The following is a 24,601-nucleotide window of genomic DNA, read 5'->3' as shown; positions in this document are numbered from 1 at the left end:
CCTCCAGCAGTTAATAGAAGTATTGAAGCAGACATTCATTTTTTTTCTGTTTGATCTTAGCTAGAAATTACTTAGTCATTCATTACTAAGTATATTAGTTGTACATTTATCACTGTAATTCTTTGTCATTTGAGAAAGTTGCATTTTATTTTTATTTTGCTGGAGTTCAGGTGCGTGTTGAATTTTTGTCAGTGACTTCTATGTATCTGTTTATATGATTATTTGATATTCTTCTTTATAATTGTGGAAAATTAGATTTATTTTTGATTCTTTGCTTACTCTGGATGAAGCTCAGATAGCTCCCTAGTTTTCATCGCGCCACCTCACACATTCCAGACTCATCTGCTCTCTAGAATTCTGATTTCTCCTTCCTTAACTCTTTCATTCTGGCTTACTTTGCTATAGTTGAAAAATGGAGCTCAAGTAAGGAATAATTGCAATCATGGGACCCAACCCATAAGTTTCCTTTTTCTCAATGATTAAGTTTACATGCCTTGTGTTGTCAAAGTATTTCAAACAGCTGTTGTTTCCTTTGTCCAGTTTGCAATTGTTTGCAACAGGAGAGCCAGTCTTTTATGCCAGTTATTACACCTTATCACATAGTAGAAAATCATCTTTAAGTACTGAAAGATATTCTTGGTTGGTACAGACTCATAGGTTGGACATTATGTTTTTTTAGCACTTTAAGACTTATATTTATGATTTATTTCTGGCTGAGTGGAAGCTGTTGGTCTTATTGGTATGTACTGAGGGTAATATCTTTTTTCTCTGTTTTCACTATAATTTATTTGCCTTTGGTATTTATCAATTTAATAACAAACTGATAGCTGCTGTTTTATTTGTAATTTTTGTGTATGGAATTCATAATTCTCCTTAAATATGTGTCTTTATTTTCTTCACCAGTTTTGGAAAATTCTCAGCCACTGTTTCTTAAATATTGTATCTTTTTCTCTTTTCAGTGTTCCAATTACACTGTTAAACTTTTGATGTGTCTTGTAAGGTTCTGATATTCTGTGTGCTTTTGTCGATATTTTTGACTTACCTGTCTCCCACTTAAACAATCTTCTCTTTTATCTAATCTACTGATATGTGCATCTATTGAAGTCTTATTTTAATAATTATATCTTTATTTTTAATTTTTAATTTCACTGTTATTTATAGATTATAGTTCTCTTGAGGAATTCTATATCTCTTCATCGATTTGTTGAATATTTTAAAGGTAGAATTTTGAATTCTGTGTCAAATAACTCTTGCTTGTACTTAGGAATGGTTATGATTTTTTTCAAGTTGTTTTTTCATTTTTATTAGTTTATAGCCATTTGTTCTTATATCCTGGTATTCCTGATAATTTTTATTTGAATGCTCTAATTATGTATGGGAAATTGTGTAGCCTTCAGACGATGTTTCTTCCTCTAGAGTGGATTTCATTTTCTTCTGATTAGAAGCTTGAGAGACAGCACATCAAGTTTATTTATTTAGGGACTGAGATAATAATGCTGAATTTCAGACTTTTGATTGGACTTATTTCTAGTTTTCTTATTTTTAAAACTTGACACTTCTAAAATGAAAGTTGGGGGTATTTCCAGGGACCATCCTCCATGAAGAACATTTTGTTTTTTATTCCTCTGCCCTGTTACACATCTAAAGCTCTGCTTACCTGTTTATCTTCTTGGAAACAATTTTCTTTTTGTTTTCTCTTGTTCCTACATAGCAAAGGATACAGTAAAGTTTTGAGAACAAAAGTTACACAGATTGCTTATATCACATCTTTGTGGTGACCTTTTCTCCGTGTTCTTGGTCACACAAGTCCTGACTAACTTATTAGCCCTGATCCTTAGTAGTTTGTTTTCTCTATCTCATGCTATTTCCAAAAGGCTTTGTGTGCTGTGTTCTGTTTTCCCTCTATGCCAGATGCTGTATATTGGAAAATCTCTGAATGAAAGAAACAGTGAAGAACTTCTTTCCTGGACTTAATCTGTTCCCCTTTCTTTAGGTGCCTTCTAATCTAGCTTTTATAAAGTGATTCTCAGCTGAAAGATTTACCTTATACAGACTACTCTACTACACCCAAGAGCACAAATCTGTTATCCTTTCTTTTCAATGCAATTTGTTCTTATTAGCTTCCCTGAAGAAACCATATATTGCTCATTTTTTTATTGGAGTGTTATTATGAGTTAGACCAGAACCTTGATTCTCTGAATCTTTATTCAGCTGCCTCTTATTTTGGGACCTGTCTCTTTCTCCCTATTCCTCATTCTGGCTATCCCTTGACTTTCTCAGCAGAGAAAGATTCACCCAAGAAAAAGGTACATATGCTTTTTAAAATAGCTACAAAGAATTTAGATGGACTATTCATAGAAATAAGGGCTTTAATAAAGGGAAAATAGTAAAAGCACACATGATCTATTTTAGAATTTTAAATCCATTAAGCTTCTCCTATGTAAGACTTTCTTCAATGGATTAAACTCAGAAGGATCTTGAATCATGCACCTCTCAAAATTCTTCATTTCCTTTCTCTCTTAACCTTTTTATCCTTATGTTATCATTGGACAAATTTCATTAAGAGTTCAAGTACATGTGGCTGTATAATATAATTCAGGATAACAATCCTGCTTTTTGGTAGCATGTAGTCTAAAAGCGAATGTGAGATTGTGAATAAGGACTCATCCACATTTGTAGGAAATGGAACAATTACAGAGAAGATGCAACAACAAGATCCAAGCCTGTGATTATGTGAAATAATTCATTGTGCTGGTAATAAATTCAGTATTCTGGCTTCATGCTGAGAAACTGAGTAGTGCCTAGATGAGGAAGTAAATTTTCTCACTGGGGAAGGCTTCCTACTTCTCAAGTCATAGGCATGAGTCAGCCTTTAAAATATTTCTGGAGATTCATACGGTGTCTTCATATTTCTCGTACTCCGTTCCCTCTCCTCTCAGCCCATCTGTAGATCTCTTTAACCTCCCTGGCTTCAAATCACACACTCAGATTTTCCCCCAGCTGAATAATTATGTTATTAAGCATAAAGAACCATTTTATATTAGAAATGGAAGAGAGCTTATATGTCATATTGTCCAGAGATGAAAGCTAGGTTTTATCTCATACACCAACTTCAATTAATCAAAAGAGATTATGTGGAAAGCCGAGTTGAGAAGGTTGTAATTCTGTGTGCAAAGTCAGTAGAAAAGAGTGGATAATGATTCATAACAAGAATATAGACCAAAAGATTAGCATCATATTTACTACAAGCTTACTATTACTGGAATTTAACCCAACCTTTTCATTTTTCAAATGAATAAAAGGAATCTAATGGGTCAAATGTCTTCCCCATGTGGAATGTCTGGATGGCCCAGTCAGTTAAGCACCTGACTCTTGATTTCAGCTTAGGTCCTTGTTTCAAGGTCCTGGGATTGAGCCCTGTATGGGGCTCTGCACGCACTGTGGAATCTGCTTCAGATTCTTTCTCTGTCTCCCTCCTGCTCTCACTCTCTCTTACTCTCAAGTAAGTAAGTAGATAAGTAAGTAAGTAAATAAACAAATAAAATCTTCAAAAAAAGATAAAGAAAAAAGTAGGACTTACTCATTTCATAACAGTTATGATAATAACTGGTAAAACTCAAATCCATGTCTTCTCACTCAGTTTCTCAGGACTCCACTAATCCATCACCTTTAAGATAGCAATATCAGAGTGAGAGTAGACTGGTTTTAAAATCCAGTCTGTTCTGTCATGTGTAGATAATTGGTGCTTAAAACCAAAGGCGATGTGATTGCTCAAGTTCGAAACTCAGTTTGGACACTTTCTTAGCTAATAGTGCTGTGATTTCTTTAACACAAATTGAGTTTATTGTATGAGTTCAATTCAAAGCACAAGGACCAGAACCTGCCTTGTAAGTCTTCAATACAATTTTAGCTGTATTTTTTTATATAGTCATGATAATCTACTCATTCAAGGTGATACTTTTTTTTTTAATTTTTATTTATTTATGATAGTCACACAGAGAGAGCGAGAGAGGCAGAGACACAGGCAGAGGGAGAAACAGGCTCCATGCACCGGGAGCCCGATGTGGGATTCGATCCCGGGTCTCCAGGATCGCGCCCTGGGCCAAAGGCAGGCGCTAAACCGCTGCGCCACCCAGGGATCCCAAGGTGATACTTTTTAAAATGAACTGAGTCAACTCAGTTGCAGTATCATTTGTTCTTACATTATGAGGTCCTTTAATCTGTACACTTTCAGACATAATATAAACCCATTAGGCTCACTAAAATTGTAACAGAAAAATTATAACAATCGTTGCATGGAAACAAGAGAAGTGTTCAATTCTCACTAATATGTGCATTTATTCAAATGTTTTACCTGCTCTGAATACATGTCATCCCTTGAAGCCCTATATATTTTACTTTCAAAGGAAAGAGTTCTCATTAACTAGAAATCTTTAGTTCTATTAATCTTTCATAACTTGTTCTTGTGCAATTCAGGGAAACTATGCCCAGTACTGTTACTGAGAAAGAGGAAAAAAGAGATTTCTATATCTTTTGTTAAAGTAAATTTTGTAAATTCTTAAAAAATAAATTTTGTAAATTCTATATTTCTCTATCATATATCTATATCATATATCATATATCTATCATATATATATGACATATATTCCACATATATATGATATATATATATATATATATATATCATATATATATATATCTCAGAGTCATAAAAGTCCATTCATCAGATATCCAAAGCTGCAGATCAGGAGTTGTGACTGATAATTTTCACTTTTAAATATTAATAGTATAAGAATCCCCTCCTTCATTGCTAAAATTATTGAAGCTTCTGGAAAGTTCTGCAAGTCATTGGCTGATCTCCAGGGCACTCATATCTGTGGAAGGTGTTGACTTGGACCATTTGTGAATCCTCAGTTCTTCTACTGAGAGTAGGCTGTGTGCTGTAGGGAGCACACCTGCCCTACGGAGACCTGGAGTGACAGATCTGAGGAAGGGTGGAAACTCACCTGGAGAGAGCTTCGCTTCACTGGTGTCTCTGTGCCAGGGACTCTGAGCACCTTGGTGACCATCATAATTGGAACACTACCTGTGTCCTTCATGGAGAGGAAGTCCCATCTGGGGATAGGCAAACTGCAGAGTTTTGCCAGTGCTTTAAGACCAGAGGAATCCCAGATATTTAACAGTGTGGCAAACAGATTTAAAATTTGTGGAAAAAGAAATGTTAGCTCTCTCACTGATGATGATATGAAGTCATCATTTGTACACTTAACTTCTTCTGTATATTTTTAAATGAACTTAGAGTATCTAAAGCAGCATGGCTTACTTACTGAGTCACAGAACTGTCATGCATCTTTCTCCTGATTAAAGAGAACTTTACTATGTTGCATGTTTAATAATCATGACAACTCCCAGGCATGACTTCTGAGAGTCAGACTTCTCAGCAATACCTTTTAAAGTCATCTAAGAGGTACGGAAGGAGCTAGTTCATCTGCCCTGTTTACAGGTGTCCTCATCAGCTGCTCTTAAAAGTTCAGTTGATACTGTAGTTCATGTAGTAACTATAGGGCAGTGATTCTTAAAATTGTCATCTGAGAGCCATTTTTAGAGAAATTTATTTCACGGAGGCCTCAAGAATGCAGTCATGGATCTCAGTCTGAGAAGCACTGACTTAAGGAGACAGGTCTTATACTTTGAAAAATGCTTTTTGATAGCAAACTATCATAGTTTTGTAGAGTAAATGCAAATTCTGTGCCTTCTATAAAAATAAAACTTTGTAAGACTATCATTGAAATCAATTTCAAAACAAAACAAAACTTAGAGTCTTTAAGTTTAAGTCCATTAACCTCAGTGTGAGAAATCTTGTTGTGCTGCTTTAGAATTTACCAAGTACATTTATGTATCATCTCATTTAATTCTTACATCAGTCCTGCATTACATGTAATATCTTTCCAGAATCACCTGTGTGGTGATTGGTATTACTGGCATTTTAACTTTGATCTTATAACTTCAAATATCACTAATATCTTAGTCCTTTTCTAAGAATAAGCATTATCTTTATATTGCTTACAAATTTATAAATCTCCTAGGCAATCCATCATCACATGTAGACTTCATAGTAATCAGCAAAATAATAAGCTAGAGATTATCTCCATGAGCAACATGATGGTAAGTTTCCATTTTTTTTTTTCTTCTCTCTGCCCAGTGCCTTATTTCACTGGGAAGAATATTTTTTACACTGTCATTCATTTTCAGCTATTTGATTACTATTTTTCATAAGATTTAATATCATTCTATGTTAATGAATAGGTATTTAATAAATACTTTTGTATGTTTAATTAGGAATGATACTCAAATGGTCTAAAATAACATTTCCCAGGATAAGATTCCAAAGAAAATGAACTTATCCAGATGCTTTGCAGGGAGAGAGAGGAGAGAGAGAGAGAGAGAAAGAGAGAGAGAAGAACTGGTTTGAAGCAAAAAAACAATTGTTAACTTTTTGAAGATTCATAGAAGTATGAATGAGAACTTTCAGAATATAAATCTGTTTATTTCACTCAATACTTTTTAAACTTATTTATCACCTTGTATGTGTGTGTGTGTCAGTATAGACATACATGTCACCTCTATAGGGCTCATGACTAATTTTTAGTAACTCAAGAATACACTACTTGAAGGATGGTGCCACCTTGTATTTCAGAGTATTTTTCTGAAACTTCATATGGTCCGAGCTCTTCCATTACCTTAGATGTGTCTTTTCCCAATTTTAGTGTCTCTTATTCACTGAAGTTGATAGAGTGAAATAGTTTCTAACAATAATATTTCTCCTGGAAAGTGCAACCCAAGCAAAAACTTGTGTTCCTCTTTTTTGTTTTAAGTTTTATTTATTTATTTTTTAATTTTTTTAATTTTTATTTATTTATGATAGTCACACACACACACACACACAGAGAGAGAGAGAGAGAGAGAGAGGCAGAGACACAGGCAGAGGGAGAAGCAGGCTCCATGCACCAGGAGCCCGATGTGGGATTCGATCCCGGGTCTCCAGGATCGTGCCCTGGGCCAAAGGCAGGCGCCAAACCGCTGCGCCACCCAGGGATCCCTTTTTTAATTTTTTCTTTTTAATTTTTATTTATTTATGATAGTCACACAGAGAGAGAGAGAGGCAGAGACACAGGCAGAGGGAGAAACAGGGTCCATGCACCGGGAGCCCAATGTGTGGGATTCGATCCCGGGTCTCCAGGATCGAAGTTTTATTTTTTATTATATAGAGAGAACACACAAGTGGGGAGACTGGCAGAGGGGGGAGGGAGAGAATCTCAGGCAGACTCCACACTAAGCTCAGAGACCCATGCAGTGCTCAATCTCACAACCCTGAGATCATGACCTGAGCCAAAACTAAGAGTTGGATGCTCAACTGACTGAGCCACCCAGGTGACCTTGTGTTCTGCTGCTTTTTTTTTTTTTTTTTAAGATTTTACTTATTTGTTATTTAGAGAGAGAGCACATGACCAGGGGGCAGGGCAGAAGGAGAGAGAGAATTTCAAGCAGACTCCTCGCTGAGTGTGGAGTCAGATTTGGAGCTCAGTCTCACAACTCCTGAGATCATGACCTGAGCCAAAATCAAGAGTGCAATGCTCAACCAACCGAGCCACATGGGCAACCCATGTTTCCTTTTTTAATACAATATATAATCATGTGTTTTCACCTCATAAAATGGTCAACTATGTAACCCTAAATAGACAATATAACAACCATGTATTTTGAGTAAACCAATGAGCCATCTAACATTATAAAACATTGCACAGAAGGCCTCTGCATATTAAGTTTAAATAGATATCATTAATATTATTATGTATAATTTATTATTTATAATATATAAATATGTTAACCTAATTTTATGCAGTGCAGGTGTTTTGAACATTTGAAAATACATTTCCATAAATAAAATATGTTTGACGACCATAGTGCAACTGGATTCTTAAAATTGGTTAAATTTTTGCAAAATTGAAGTTGATTATTGCTTGCAATATAATTATAATCCCCATACCAATCAAATGTATACTTTTTTCTATTACCGTGGATATTCTGAAGATAAAAACATAACAGAATTGTAATAGGGCATCCATATGTGGTTTATAATTTCAACATGGAAAATGAGTCAGTGGGGAAGTGATTCTAAAGTGACAGAATTTTGTAGAGAATGTGAGAAGTAATTAAGACCATAAGAGCAAAATTAATACATTTAAAAATTGTTTCCCTTTAGAGTAATCTCCTGAAATTCCACAGCATGTTTTATTGTTGAGATGTTTATTCAGGAAAATATTTCCAACATTCTATGCTTTGGATATCCATACTCTGGTTTTTGCGATGTTCTTCACATGCATGTTATTCAATGAATACATTTTCATCCTAGAAATGCATTGTCTCCATAATGGAACCCTGCCACAAGACACATCAGACTCAGAACATGCATTCTAATATCCTAGAGTCAGTATATTAGAAGTTATCAGAATATATTGCTCAAAAAGAGAAAAAATTAATCAAAATGCCCTTTTTTAGCTTTGCTAGCAACAGCAGGGCACAACAGACTGAAGAAATGATTAGTTACTTATTAAATGAAAACAGTAGTGACAGTTTTAAAATACCAAATTAGCCTAATAGAGCTCCTAGCAAATGAGGGAAAAAGTGTAAGCTAGGCTACAGACACAGTAGGGAACCATCTATGAAAGGTGGAAATGACAAAGGTTCTTTTGAACATTGCTTTTACAAGACTTTTAACACTCTTACGCTTAAACAGTTGCCCTGGCTTGTTCTACCTTTTGTGACCTTCTCCTTGGGCACATTTGCCCATTAGATCAAAGATAGTACCAGGTAAATCAAGGGTCCCAAGGGCAATAAACCAGAAGATGGTCCTTTATCTGACATATTCCTGGCACACCTGGAAATGTGCCAAATATTGACTTCAAGTAAAGCCATTGGACAGCAACACCTGTTACATCACCATGTTACTAACCTGTTTATACTAGAGAAGTGAAGGAAAGTTTTAGGTAGAAGCGATCACATACCCTACTATCTCACATATAACACTAGTCATCATTAATGGTTCACAACTGACAAATTGGGATCAGTAGTTTCCAACAGTTGGATAGTATGAGCTAACTGATTTGTGCAGGTACCTTCTACTATGAAATAAAAATTGATATATATGGGATGCTGCCTATGAATTATGGATGGTATTCAATTATAAAAGGAGCTTGTTGAAGAGGTAGTATACACAACCTCCTCTAGAGCTTAGCATCATCACAGACTTGGGGCTAAATATAACATGAAAGTTTAATGCCTCTCATTTTGTCATCCATGATTTCCTTTTTTAGTACTATGAAAAATCAATATCTATCTATTGACATGGAAGTGAGACTGACAAGTCAAGTCTAAAGGAAAACCAGCAGCAGAAGGGTTAAAGAGAGTCAAGTCCATAATTCTCCTGTGTGCTGATTATTCTTCTAAATGTGTGCATCATTTTATGAAGAATTCATCCCCATGTTCTCACATGCCCCGGAAGAGGTCAGACGTCTTTCCAAAGCCTTTCAACTATGTTAGGTGTTCATTATGGGTCCAGGTTTGGGAAATGAAGGCTGTTTATATCTCAAATTACCTTCTAGTCAGGCTCTTCTCCACAACTAATTGGCATGACCTTGGGTGTATCTGCTCTTGAATATCCTTGACATCCATCTGCTATGAAGATGAATTAGTTATTTAGGTAGCAATCAGCTTTCCTGGTTTAGCCAAAGTGCATCCATTCCTCTTCAGGCCTATTAAGCTGGGGAATGAACTTTCAAGCTAATGCACAATGCAATCACTACAACATTGGAGATGCCAGACACCTAAATATTTTGTATTCACTAATGAAAAACTTCTTTCTAAAACAAAAGGGATAGAAGGAAGGAGGGAGGAGGGATGGGGGAGAAAAAGTCAATAAAGACCTAGAGATTCAATTAAGAGTTTAGGTATCTGCCAGCTTTTATTAACTCCAACTTTGACTTATAGGGCTGAGGTCAGCAAGTGGTCAGTGTGGAGGCATGTAGGAGGGTGAAGGAATTGCCTCAGGGTCTTGGATATAGGGAGCACCAAGTCTCTTAAATGAATAACAAGAGACAGCTAGCCCTAATGACAGGAAAAATCACCAGGGAAAGGATATATTTCTCTGCAACCCTCTAGCCAGCATGAGGGAATCTCAACTGCTACATGGCATGTCAGGATTACCATTAAAATCTGTACAGTCTACTCTTCCCTTTCCCCATTTGAATGTGTACTCAATCCTTAAAAAAGAGAAAACATTTGTTGTTCATGCCTGATTCAAAATATGACATAATCTGAGATATTTGGAATTTATATGTAGTAACAAGTATGGAATACTATCAAAATATTTTTTGAATGTGATCTTCATTCACTAGAAGTGGAAAAAAATGTTTTAAGAAAATACTAGGTCCTGTAATTTGTCCACTTGCATTGACATACCTTATTCTAGAATGTCCACAGAGAAACATCCTTGGGCAAATGTCATAGTAGATGTTTTAAAGCTAAAGAAATGGAGGCTCAGTGGGATGGCTATCTTACTGGAAGTGATCCAGCTATTGTCAGTTCACATCCAAATCTTCTGATTTTACAGTGTACGTACCTCTGTTACTACACACTGTGCATGAAACAAATGTTTATTGAGCACCTATTATGTGGCAGTGTTCTTGATATATCAAGAGGATATGACAGTGGCCAAAACAGACATTCTAGAAAGTTTCTCATGTGCTATTTTTCTTCATGACACCTGAGGATAATAGATTGGTGGCACTTTTTGGTTGGCTTGCTTGCTTCCTATGTCTAGATTGCTTGATAACTCTATCACATTATGCTTAAGAGAATCAGGTTGATTTGGTTTCATCCAATTATTTATTTTCCAATGCCTATTATGTGTTAGTGACTAGACCAGGCACTGCTGATGCATAAATAAAACAATAAGAGTTGAAGAGAGGACACCCTGAGGCACCTGGGTGACTCAGTTGGTTAAGCATCTGCCTTTGGCTCAGGTCATGATCTAAGGGTCCTGAGATTGAGCCCTCCTCCCTCTCCCTGTGTTCTCTCCTTTTCAAATAAATAAATAAAATCTTATAAAAGAGGATGTCTTATAGAGATTTTAAGAAAACAATAGGTATTCTGATTTAACTTGATGGATTGAACAAATGTTTACCACACCGTTTTATACATTACTATTTTGAAACAAACGAGCTTTAGAAAGCATAAGGTCACAATGACAGAGTAAGATAGAAAACAATGGAAGACAGAGGATGGAATTATTTGTATGCAGACGAAAAACAGCTATGTAAGAGAAAATGGACGTATCTTACAGAGGGAAGCCAAAAGCTCAGTGCCTCAGTGGTAGAGTGATGGTAGTGGGCAGGGAAATCTGTGTTTCAGAACCCTGGGAACATGCAAGTTGAAGGATGAAGCAGATTAGAGGACAGAATGCCTGGTGAGACAGTGACAGGAGGATTGGGTGAAAATCTGTATAAGATGCATTTTATTCCTAGATCCCATCTTCCACTTCACACTACAGATAACACTACCTTCCTACATTCTGTAGAATGGTATGTTACTCTCTAGAAGAGTTAAATTGCAGAGATTTGTGTTTGAGGGACACTGAACATAGCTATGATGAAGGGAAATAATAAAATCATGTGAATTAATTAACAGTCTCCCTGAGAACTTTCTTCTACATGGCCAATTCCTTTCTTAGACTTCAGTGGGCAGCTTCTGACATGACACCCAATGTCCCCCCTTTCATGTATCTAAATCTTTGTCTCCCTCCCTCCCTGGTGTGTGAGCTGGGCCTGGAGACTTGGTTCTAATGGAACATGTCAAAGTGATAGGACATCATCTCCATAATTAAATAACAAAAACTATGACCTCCATCTTGCTGGCCCTCTTGCTGGCACTTTTTTGACTTCTTCGTTGTGCAGTCTGATAAAGCAAGCTCTATGAGGAGGTTGACTTAGAAAAAAGCTAAGGGAGGCTTCCATGTAACAGCCCATGTTGCTAACGACTGTGTGAGTGAGCAACACTGTTTCTAAACAGAGCCTTCATGGTAGAGCAAAAACATTGATGGTAAGCTTGTTGGTTGACCAGACCAATCCTGGTATTTTCAGGATTGAGGCATTTATTGGAATATGAGGTTTTGAGGGCTAAGACTACAAGAGTTCTGGCAAAATTGGAATGTTTGCTTACTCTGCTCACAGGACATCCAGAGTCAAAAGTCCCAGCTAAGTTGTACATAGATTCTTGACCATAGAAACTGTGAGAAAATAAATGTTGTTATTTTAAGCCACAAATTTGGGGGCTAATTTGTTACACAGCAAGATACTAAACTAGACTCCCAGAACACTGACAGCCAGTTATGTCAGCATAGCAGGATATCTGATGAGTTCTCTCTGGTAAAATGATGACTGGAAAAAAAAAAAAAAGGATTTATCATTATTTAGAGTCAGGGTTTCCTTAAGAAAATTCTAAGATCCCTGCCCAAGCATTCCACGATGAAGTCTACCTCCTGTCAAGACCTGCCTGTGCATACAGAGCTTCCTAAAGACATTTTAACATTTCACTTTTAAGAGAATTGACACCCAAGATTAAAATGAAACTTTAAAGAAAACTTCTAACATAAAGGTCAGAAAGCAAAAGAAATGCACAGAAAAAAAGAAATTGGATGAAAGAGTATAGAAAGCAAAAGAAAACTCCGCTAGAATCACTAATGCACTCATGAATACTCTCAAAAATGTGAAAGAAGAGAGTACAGTCATAAAAATCAGAACAAATGCCATAAAAGGAGCATTAATAGAATAAATAATCTGAAAAATGGGGAATATGAAAGATATTAAATCTTCACAGAGAATTACAAGATAAAGGCAGCTTCCTCAGAACACTGAATAAGAAGGCAGAGTTGAAGTTATAAAAGAGGAAAAAGAATTAAATTAAGGCATCAATCTGAGATTAATAAGAATTGAAGAAAACCAGAGAATTGAGGAAGCAAAAGAAAATTATCCAATAATTTTTAAAAATCCACCTTTGAAGAGGCTACCAACTACCCAGAATAATAAATTAAAAAAAAAACACATCATGAAAAAAAACTATAAAAGAAAAACCTATATCAAAAAATGTTAGTATACTAGGTATAAAAATAGTAACCTTCAAATAATTGGAGAGACATACAATAGATCAAGAATCAGAATAGCATTTGACTTCTCAATAGCATCACTAGATTCTAGAACACAGTGGAGCAGTATTTTAGTCACTCTCAGGGAAATTATTGCTAGCTAGAATTCTGTGTCCAGAAAACACTTGGCAGTGCTTTGTGGGGCAGGAAATGCAGGTGGTAAAATGCAGACCACTGATGAAGGCAGTTTGGGTGTAAAGTGTAGGTAACATCTGTGTAGGGTTGAGAAAGGGGTATGCATTTGTAGGAGATTAGTTTTACTCAACAATATTTTGAGAACCCCTCCCATACGAGGCCCAGAATAAGATTGCACTTTCTGACCTCCCCCCTTGAATTAAGACATGGCCACATGGCTTATTTGGCCATAAAATTTAAAAGGAAGTGAGGTGTCATTCCTAGAGGGAAACATTTAGAACTGATAGATTCCTCTACTCTTTGCCTGTGATGTTAAACCCCAGATCCTTGAGTTAAAATGGGGTGCCTCTGTCATCTTCAGTCTCTGGAAGACTAGGATAAGAGAGCTTTGGGGCCATTAACAATGGACATGTGGAGTGGGACAGAAGTAAATCTTGTGCAAACCACAAGAAGTTTTTGAGCTTTTTAAATTATTATTACTTAAAAAAATTTAGAGAGAAGGGGTGGGGAGGGGCAGAAGGAATAGAATAGAGAGAGAATCCCAGGCAGCCCCATGCCCAGCAAGGAGCCCAGTGTGGGCCTTCACCTTATGACCCTGATATTACGACCCAAGCCGAGATCAAGACTTAGATGCATAACTGACTGAGCCACCCAGGTGCCCTTTGAGCTATTTTCAAAGCATAATTTAGTTATCCTGATGAATGTGGTGCATCGTCTGTGTGTTTGTGTTTAATTTGGGAGATATTTTTGTATCTTTATATGATATAAACAAAGCAACTTAAGAGGCAGAACATCCCAGGTAGGAAAGAAAAGACAAACAAAAAATGATAGAGATAAAGAAGAAAGAATGAAGAAACACAGACTTTTGGAGAATGAACCTTCAACAGGAGGAAATTTAACTCATCCTCTGCAATAGAAGAGAATGATCTAAAATGGAATACAAATACTCATATAATCAATACAAGGCCAGGAATTTTTTCAGATAGCCTTTCTTTTCTTCTCTGATAAGTGAAAAATGAGATTATTCATTGTGCCTTGTTAAAATTACTGGTGGGACGGGGGAAATGGTGGAATGATAATTATCAGTTAGGTTCAATCAGGAAAGCAAAAGTCGCTTTATCCATTCAAATAATGGATAATTTTACTCCAGGGACTTAGTGGTTTACACAAATATTGGAAATGCTGAGAGAATGAATGTCAGGTAGCCAACATGAAATTCAGTCATGGATTTTCTGCTACAAAACAAATAATTTCTAAGAGCTATCATGGAAACTGCTAGAATTCTCAGACGCATTTAAAAAGACCTGACCAAATTTCTTGGTATGCATTTATAAAGTGAATGGGTCTGAAATTGCTACAAATCCTATATCTAACTGCACATCTTGCTGCATCTGACTCCAGGGAATAAAGCTTTCTCTTTCCCCTCTTTTCCCCCCATGGGAAGGCCTCTCACTGGTAGATATGGAGTGGCCAGACCACAGAGGGGAAGGGGTTCTGGAAAATGCAATTTTCTGTTGCAAGTTAGGGGACCTCTATGAAGGGGGCAGTGATGATAACATATTGATTACAGGACAACTCAGTATGGCAAGTATTTTGATCATGTGTTATTTATGACAGCCTCCCACATTTTGAAGGCCCTTTCCACATTTGATAGCCTCTCATAGTGTAAGTCCTGCTTTAGCAGAGCTTCCCCGCTCCCCGCCTGGCCCCAAAACTCTATCTCCCAGATCCCTTGCCATTAGGGTCTAGATATATATTTAGGTATTGAAGTCAGATGTACTATGAAAGACTGATTTGGAACAGAGTTATGCCAAGAGAGGCAGGACACAGGGCATCCAGTTTTCCACACAGATTATAGTAAGAGCAGCAGTTCTGAGCTCAGCTGACATCATATATTTCTGATTTGAAAGCTCCCTGACCCTGAAAGAGGTAGGAGCTCCCTTAATGGGCTAGGTCCATGACATAGCTCTGGGAGTTATTCCCGGACCCATAGCCTAGAATCTGTTCTTCAGCACATTGCAGATGATTCCATGAACTATTTCTAGTCTTGGCAACACCTTATTTACTTAGGCAGTGTTTCTGTTGTCTTTAATGAAGAACACTGGACAATTCTGTATGATTGGAGACTTTGATGAAGGCTTGGACACGTTGCTTCTGGGATGGAGGAAGGAGAGGATTAGGATGCTCTAAAGAGATAGCCAGTAAAACACCTAATGTTGTGTTGAGTTGTTCTATTGACAACGACCCATTACATGTTATTTTTCTCTAGCTGCTAGTTATAAAGTGCAGAAGATAAATGTTTGTATTAACCCAGATTTTCCTGATTTTACTTTTGACAGAATTGAAGAAATGAATAGTTAGTTCATCCTTAGTCTCCAGCAAAGGAGAGGAAAGGGGAATTGGACCATGTTCACTGAGGTCCATGCACAGTAATAGTCTCTGAAGATGATGTTTTCTCTTTCAAACTCTCTCCTTTGCTTGAGAACTAAAAGCCACTCCACAGAATATAATTTTTTATATCAATGATAAACTAACTCTCATAAGACAAATGCAGTCCTTTACGTATATAAATATCATGATATTTAATGTGGCACAAGTTCCTTTGTTCCTTACCTGTTTAATGCTTTGTAATCTATTTTGAAAGATTTCTAGTAATCTATCAAAAATCCTTGATCATCCTCGCCAGGCAACATCAGTGAAAGTGTGTATCATTGTTTAGAAAGTTGCTAACAGAAAATGCAGTTGGACTACTAAGTTAAAAAAAAAAAAAAAAAACCAGGAGCTAATGTCCACAAAGGAGGGCAAGCAAACAAAAAATAATCATATCATGTGATCCCTCCCTTGTTGTGTTTGAACTTGAATGTATTCAGGAAGAGGTTTAAAAAGACAAAATGGGTGACTCAGTTGGTTAAAAATCTGCCTTCAGCTGAGGTCATGATGCCAGGGTCCTGGGATGGAGTCCCACATTGGGCTCCTTGCTCAGCAGGGAGCCTGCTTCTCCCTCTACCTCGGCCTGCTTCTTCCCCTGCTTGTGCTCTCTCTCTCTCACTCTCTCTTTCTCTGTGTCAAATAAATAAAATCTTTAAAATAAATTAAAAAACTAAAAAAGAAACTGTGGAAGTTAAAGGACGATTTCTAAAATATTATTTTGTACATTCATTACCATGTCCCCATTTGTAATTCCTCTGGATCTCCAATATTTTCATATTTATAATTACTCTGTTAGATTTCTCTAGTTGATGAGGAAGTAGTGATAAACAAAACAGAAAAGGCCCCTGCCCCAATGAAGCTGGCAGTTTTGTGGAAGAAACTGACATTTAACAAATGAGCAAAGGTATAAAGCATCATAAATTTCCATAAGAGTGCTAAAGGAAAATAAAAATTAGTCCAAGAGAGCACATTACAAGCATTATCCTTCAAAGTTGAGAGTTAAGAAAAGTCTTCCTGAGAAATTTATAGATTTGCTAAAAACTGAATAATGTGTAGGAATCAGCCATTTAAAGAGTGGGTGTACTTCGCTCTAGGTAGGAGAAGCTATATGTGAAAAGTCCTGAAACAAGAAACAATAATATTTCAGTTACTATAGAAAGGCAATAATTTGAAAAAAAAAGTGATACATGTAATCAGTTTTGACATGATTGGAAGCCAGATTCCTGTAATCACTGTAATCACACATATATAAGCACACACACACCCATACACATGGGAACACATATAGCACAAACATATATGAACACATACATGCATACATACACTCATCCCACACATGCACACTCATCCACATGCACACACATATATGCATACCCTTGTGGTTGGCATGTTATGATTTCTCAAAGCTTTCTTTTGCTGATGAACTTGGATGGCCAGACTTTTAAATCTATATCTCAGACCCAAGTATAGTTACTTAAAAAAAATAATGAACCAATTAAAGATAGTCTATGCTGAACTCTGGATCCAACTAAACTAGATTTGCTGACAATTCATTTCGAATGCGCTGTTTTCTTTGGTGGCCACCTGGTGGTTAAGCCTCCATGTTTCTGTTGCCTTGGCATGAATGGTCTGTAGGCTTGTATGGCTTCATTTCAAATCTTCCTGGCCTTGGATTAACCTTCTTTCCTGGGCCTCAGGTTTTTTAAATGGGCAATGTTACCTCAAATGACTAAAAAGGATTTGAGAGCTTTCTAAGCCCTGCTTAAGAAAGTACATTCTGAATACACTTCAAATCTGCAGCCATGAATTTATTTGTCAGAGAAAGTGCATTGGGCTTTCAGTGCATAAACAGGAGAAATAAAACACCCAAATTTGACACAGAAGAAAAGGTGAAACCCGGAGGATCCATTATCAGATTACTGGTGCCTGTTTAAACAAACAAGGAGGCCTGTGGCATCTGCTGGTGAATTATAATTGATGACAAAGGAAAATAAAAATTACGTCAAGTGTTATTTCCAAAGCCGAGCCAGTGTGAGAGGAGTTGGTGGCGTATTGAAGAAAAGAGCAAAAAATAAAATAAATGGCTCAACTTAAAGAAGTGGGTAGAGGTGAACTGTCCATTTTATTTATGTCTTTGAAGAATGGTGGTAGAAATGCTAATTTTGCCATTTTGAGATTTACTTAAAGCTGAAATCAATGGAGCAAAAGCAGAAACCCACAAGGCCAGCCAGCCTTATGGTTTGGATAATGCCCATTGTGTGCTTCATTAACTGTGTGTCTCATTCATCATCTGTTCCTGTCCCCTGAGAGTTTCCTAGGAGCGGGGCTAAAGGCTTCCCATGATGTGTACGGGAGAATTGGAACATGCTGTTCTGGGAGTTCAGCCTCGTTCAGGGGTTTTCAAGCCTATAAAATGCAACATGTCTTCCTCATCATGGATAAGAAGAGGCCTTTAGGATCATGAAGCTGCATCAATCCATAAGCACATATACATGCTTTGTCATAATTTTCCACTGTAGATGGAGAGGAAGGATCTTGCAGAAAGAGGCCATGGTCAGGAAAACTCATTAAGACCTAAAAGTTTGGAAATAATATGAAACAGAAATATAAAAGGAAATTCATATATAATAAGGTACTGACTATAATGTAAAGTCAAAAAATAAAAATATAACAAAACAAAAAGCATTGTAATACACGAGTGCTCAGGTTTAATGACATTAGTGTCCTGAAATGAGGTGCTTGCTTCTATACATTTAAGCAGTGTACAAGCAATAGCTCCAAGTGCAAATGAATGCAGGTATATTGTAGGTGATTAAGTTCTCTAAGCAGCATTGCTATCAACAATAGAAAATTCCAGAATGGTGAATAATTTGTTTTGAAACTTCAGAACAAAACTAATGGCAGTATTTCTTTGATTTACATAATAGTTGCATTCCAGGGAAATTCAATATATATTAAAACTGTGCATAGAATACTTTTTTGTTTTTATGTAAAACTGGATTAGATTCCAATTTCAGATAATTATGAGTAGTTTTCTGTCCTACACACCATAATTATAAACCTCCGTGATGGAAATATGAATACATAGGCACCATCGTATTTCCATTTTTAGCCAGGACCATTCACCCCCACCCCACCCTCCTCCCCTTCCATCACCCCTAGTTCATTTCCCAGAGTTAGGAGTCTTTATGTTCTGTCTCCCTTTCTGATATTTCCCACACATTTCTTCTCCCTTCCCTTATATTCCCTTTCACTATTATTTATATTCCCCAAATGAATGAGAACATACACTGTTTGTCCTTCTCCGATTGATTTACTTCACTCAGCATAATACCCTCCAGTTCCATCCACGTGGAAGCAAATGGTGGGTATTTGTTGTTCCTAATGGCTGAGGAATATTCCATTGTATACATAAACCACATCTTCTTTATCCATTCATCTTTCGATGGACACCGAGGCTCCTTCCACAGTTTGGCTATTGTGGACATTGCTGCTTTAAACATCAGGGTGCAGGTGTCCTGGGGTTTCACTGCATCTGAATCTTTGGGGTAAATCCCCAACAGTGCAATTGCTGGGTCGTAGGGCAGGTCTATTTTTAACTCTTTGAGGAACCTCCACAGATTTCCAGAGTGGCTGCACCAGTTCACATTCCCACCAGCAGTGCAAGAGGGTTCCCCTTTCTCCGCATCCTCTCCAACATTTGTGGTTTCCTGCCTTGTTAATTTTCCCCATTCTCACTGGTGTGAGGTGGGATCTCATTGTGGTTTTGATTTGTATTTCCCTGATGGCAAGTGATGCAGAGCATTTTCTCATGTGCACGTTGGCCATGTCTATGTCTTCCTCTGTGAGATTTCTCTTCATTTGTTCTTTATGCCCTACATCCAATCCACCAGGAAATCATGTAGGTCCTATTTCCCAAACACCCAGAATCCAAAAATTTCTCTACCATGGTTACCACCCTGCTCTAAGATGCCAACAGAATTCACACCATTATCTCAACACCCATAACTTATCCTCTTTCTTCCCTGTCCCTGTAGTGTGCACAACACAACAGCCAGTGAGCAGTCCTTCAAACTGGAGTCTGAGCTCATCTTTGTTTCTTCAAAGCTCCTCAACATCCTTTTTGGCTCTCATTTCACTCAGAGTCCGAGTCTAAGCTCTTATCATCCAAAATTTTTCCTGCCTTCTTCTGCACCTGTCTCACCCAACCTTCCAATCTTTACTCTTGTGATGCGCCATGCACCTCCGCCTCCTGGATGCTCCTCAGACAGCAAGTGTGCTCTCACCACTGGGCTCTGCACCTGCTCTCCACTCTGCCTGAACCGCTCTTGTGCCAGGAATCTATCTGCAGGCCTCACTCCCTCTCCCCTGTCGGCTTTCTTCTTTCCATTGATAACTTCTCATTGTGTCTTGCAAGGTTGAGGAGGAAGGACAAGTCAGGTGCCAGGAGTTAATGACAGAGAAACAACGGGGAACACAATTTGGCTGTGGTTCAGGGCATAGATAAATAATTTGGGAGGTGTTACCATGAGAGAGATTTGGGCTGAGGAGGAGCTTTAGACTCTCAACCTGTAGTGATGGAAGTTGCAGAAGCTTTTTGAGGAGGCAGTGAAATAATTCAAACTGGTTTGTCTGGTTATGAATAGAGTGGGATAGATCACAGGGAAGAGAGGGAGATGTTGAACAGCTAAGCCACAGTGCTATTGTACTTACAAAATAATAAGGCACTAATATGGAGAACTTATCGTTGAGTGGGAGATGTTATCCATAGAAAGATTAACCATAAAATGTGTCAACCGGATTGATTTGGAAGATAGGTGATATTTGCTCAGATGACACTTTCTCAGTGAGGCTTTCTCCAAACACGACATTTATTCATTCAGCATATATTATTTTACATAGTTATATAATGCTATATTATATTATATTATTAACAATTCCTTCACATCCTATCCCCTTTCTCTGCTATATTTTATTCCATTGCATTTGCTGCAAACTGCAACACCGAGTCAACAAACCTATCTTTTAAGGGCTAGGTAACAAATATTTGAGGCATGCAGGCCAGATAGTCTCTGTTGCAACCTTTCAGTTCAGCTCAGCCACTGTAACATGAAATCAGCCATAAATGATATTTAAACAAATGGGTGTGGCAATACATTAGTAAAACTTTATTTTCAAAAACAGGTAATAGGCCAAATTTGTTGAAGGTGACCCCTGCTCTGTATAATACTTTGTTTTTTCTTTCCTTGTTTTTATTTCATCTCTAATTCCTTCTAAGATGTAAGGACCATGACAACAGATATTTTTGTTAGTTTCATTCATTACTACATCACTAGCCTTTAACTATTGTGGGCAGCTAGCTATCATAAGGTGTACTATTTACATGATTCCAATCATGTGATATTAGAGGAGACCTAAAGAAGATGAAATGTTCCTCACCCCTTTACTATCCATAACTTAATAGTTCTAAATATTTACCAAACTATATATGCAAATCCCTTACTTAAAAAAATAAATATTGGCTTTCCGTGAACTGGTATGGAGTAACCTAGAGAATGATCGTATATTCATATTTTATTAAGGATTAGAAATGCAAATTAGGAGTATACCAAAATATGACTCAAGTTATCCACACTCAAAAGAAACCAATGAACAGATTAGAATGCTAATGCTAATTTACATGAGAAGTACATCAGATGGACTTTTATTTTGCACAGATGCATCCCAGACTCTAAAGACAGACCCTGACTGGTTTTTTTTGCTCAGTGTATTGCCTCCCTATAATCAAATCTATATGAAAGGAAAACTCATAATCAGAAAGTTTCACAGTGAACCCAGAGTCAACAACAAAGAAATGTAGTTTGTTGCAAAATTAATTACATCATTATTATAGGTGTGAAAGGAAGCTGAGTTCTTTGGGATCTAGGTCCTCTAAGCCTGTCTTATCTAAACAGCTCTACTTTCTTCTGTCTTGCAGATTGAACTTATGCATAAAATATTACTGGGGGAAAAAAGAGGATTTTTCCACAAAAATGCAACTCACTGACTTTCTTAGTTTTCTGTTTGTACTAACAGTCTCATCAAATTCTGATATTCTGATGAGCATTTTGGAGTTGCACATACTGTCCCCATTGGATTGTGTTGAATAGAGGATGCAGCTGTTTGTTTCTGATTCTTCTCTCTGTGTGATTCTACCATTGAAACAATATTAGGATTGACTTTAAAAAATAGAAGTTAATGTCTTTAATCAGGTTACCGTCAAGTCTTAACCTTGGAAAGAATCAGTCTACTTAAAATGATTTTATATCTCAACTATGACCCATTTATTTCATATTTTAACATTCAGTGGTTAATATTATCTGCCTATTTCCAAATCTTCATTGTTCTCCCAGTTATTGTCCACAAGACTTTCATCTCACCTCCAGCCTATCTCTTAATATAATTTACATTTGAGCTGCACTGAAATCCTCATTCTTGCTCAACACAAAGACTTTATGTATTGGTATCTTTGCATTTTGTTTTTCTTTTCTTGGTATGCATAATGCCCCTGACACCTTAATACTCTTTCTGTAAGTCTGACTGACTGAATGTGAAGCCCCATTTGGCTACTTTCTAGCTGAATGATTATAGGCAATTTACTGAATCTGTCTGTGCCTCAGTATTTCATCTATAAAATGAGGACAGTAATAATACCAATAATGAAAATAAGATAATTCATTTCTTGACATACAGTAAGTGCTTAATAAAAACTATATCTTGATATTCTTGTGCTTCAAGTTTCCCACCAAATGTGAAGCCCTTTCCAGGCATAGAAAAGATTATGTTTTGATATCATCATGAATTAGCAATTATGGGACATGTGGGTGGCCCAGTGGTTGATGTCAGCCTTTGGCTCAGGACATGATCCCAGAGTCTTGGGATCGAGTCCTCTATCAGGCTTCTCACAGGGAACCTGCATCTCTCTCAGCCTATGTCTAGAATGGTAGCTCAAGGCTATACCATAGAAACACTGATGTAGAATTGAAGGAAAACAAGGTCAATTTGGGATTAAGCATGATCTTCTGAGACTTTTCCAAGTAGTAATACATTAGGGGGGGTTCTTTCCTGCCTGTAAGCAGCCTTTGCCATGGTGAAATCTAAAGGCCAGCAAAAATATGTTATTTTATTCAAGCTTTATTTAAATAAATTGGTTAAAGGATGCTGTTCTCTGAGGGGAAATGCATGTGTTAGATCCATGGAAGAAAAAGAATATCGCATGACACAGGAATTCATACAAAATGAACTACAGGCACAACTTTTAGGATTTGAAAAAATAAATAATTATGTGAAGGAAAATATATTCAGCTAGACATTATGCAATCTAGCTGAAACTGCCTCTCCACTGGGTCAGAGCTTCTGAAGATCAGGCATCAATCCGTCAGGACTTTGCGTCTGTACTCGGATGTGCCTTCCAGGGTTTACATCTGGGGGGAAAAGCTGCTGAGGAGCTAAAGAGAGTAATCTGACTTAGTTCATGTTATTGCAGGTGTTCCTGATCCTCTGACCCTTTTCCAGTCTAGAGTCTGTCAGTGTTTCCAAAGATAATCAAGTATATATTAACTAAATGTTCCCAGCCAGCATATGCAAATTTTAATTTTATAGGAAGCCTAAGGTAAATTGAAAAAGAAATATGTTATGAAGGGGTAATAGCTCTCTGAGCCACCTGTCATAAAATAGCAAAGAAATCAGTGATTCAGTGATGCAGTATAGACTACACTCCAGAGAAATCATCCCTCTGCAGTTCTACAACTAAGAAAACATAGAGATTTAAAGAAAATAGGACGTTTGTTCTTACAAACAAAGCACACAAATTGGCATGTATCCTTCACATGTACCTTCTAATTCCCAAACTGTATCTTTGCTCATATTTCCCTGCACCTGGCATTTCTTCTCTTTTCCCTTTGTCAGCCTCAGATGAAATCTAAATGCCTCTATGATGATTTCCTGTTTACAAATCTAAGATGGTGCTCTAATCTTTGGATTTATATAATTTTATCTAAATTTATATAATGCTGATAGGCTATACCTATTGAAATGGCAAAAAAATTACTAACCCTTGGGAAATTATTTTCTTTTTTTTTTTTTTTTTTTTTTTTTTTTTTTTATTTTTTATTTTTTATTGGTGTTCAATTTACTAACATACAGAATAACACCCAGTGCCCGTCACCCATTCACTCCCACCCCCCGCCCTCCTCCCCTTCTACCACCCCTAGTTCGTTTCCCAGAGTTAGCAGTCTTTATGTTCTGTCTCCCTTTCTGATATTTCCCACACATTTCTTCTCCCTTCCCTTATTTTCCCTTTCACTATTATTTATATTCCCCAAATGAATGAGAACATATAATGTTTGTCCTTCTCCGACTGACTTACTTCACTCAGCATAATACCCTCCAGTTCCATCCACGTTGAAGCAAATGGTGGGTATTTGTCATTTCTAATAGCTGAGTAATATTCCATTGTATACAAAACAGACGCATAGATCAGTGGAACAGAATAGAGAATCCAGAAGTGGACCCTGAACTTTATGGGCAACTAATATTCGATAAAGGAGGAAAGACTATCCATTGGGAAATTATTTTCATTATCACTTGAAATTTTTTTAATTCTTAGAATTAACACATTATCTTCTATACTTTCTACAATTTTCTTGTTTGAATTTGTATTGACAGTTTATGATTGTTAAAATAGTATAAACTTTTCATTGAATATTTGGAAAATGCAAAAAGGGTATGAAGATAATA

This window comes from Canis lupus, chromosome 5 (genome assembly GCF_003254725.2).
Source record: "Canis lupus dingo isolate Sandy chromosome 5, ASM325472v2, whole genome shotgun sequence".
NCBI classification, from domain to species: Eukaryota; Metazoa; Chordata; class Mammalia; order Carnivora; family Canidae; genus Canis; species Canis lupus.
This window is presented reverse-complemented; position numbering follows the sequence as displayed.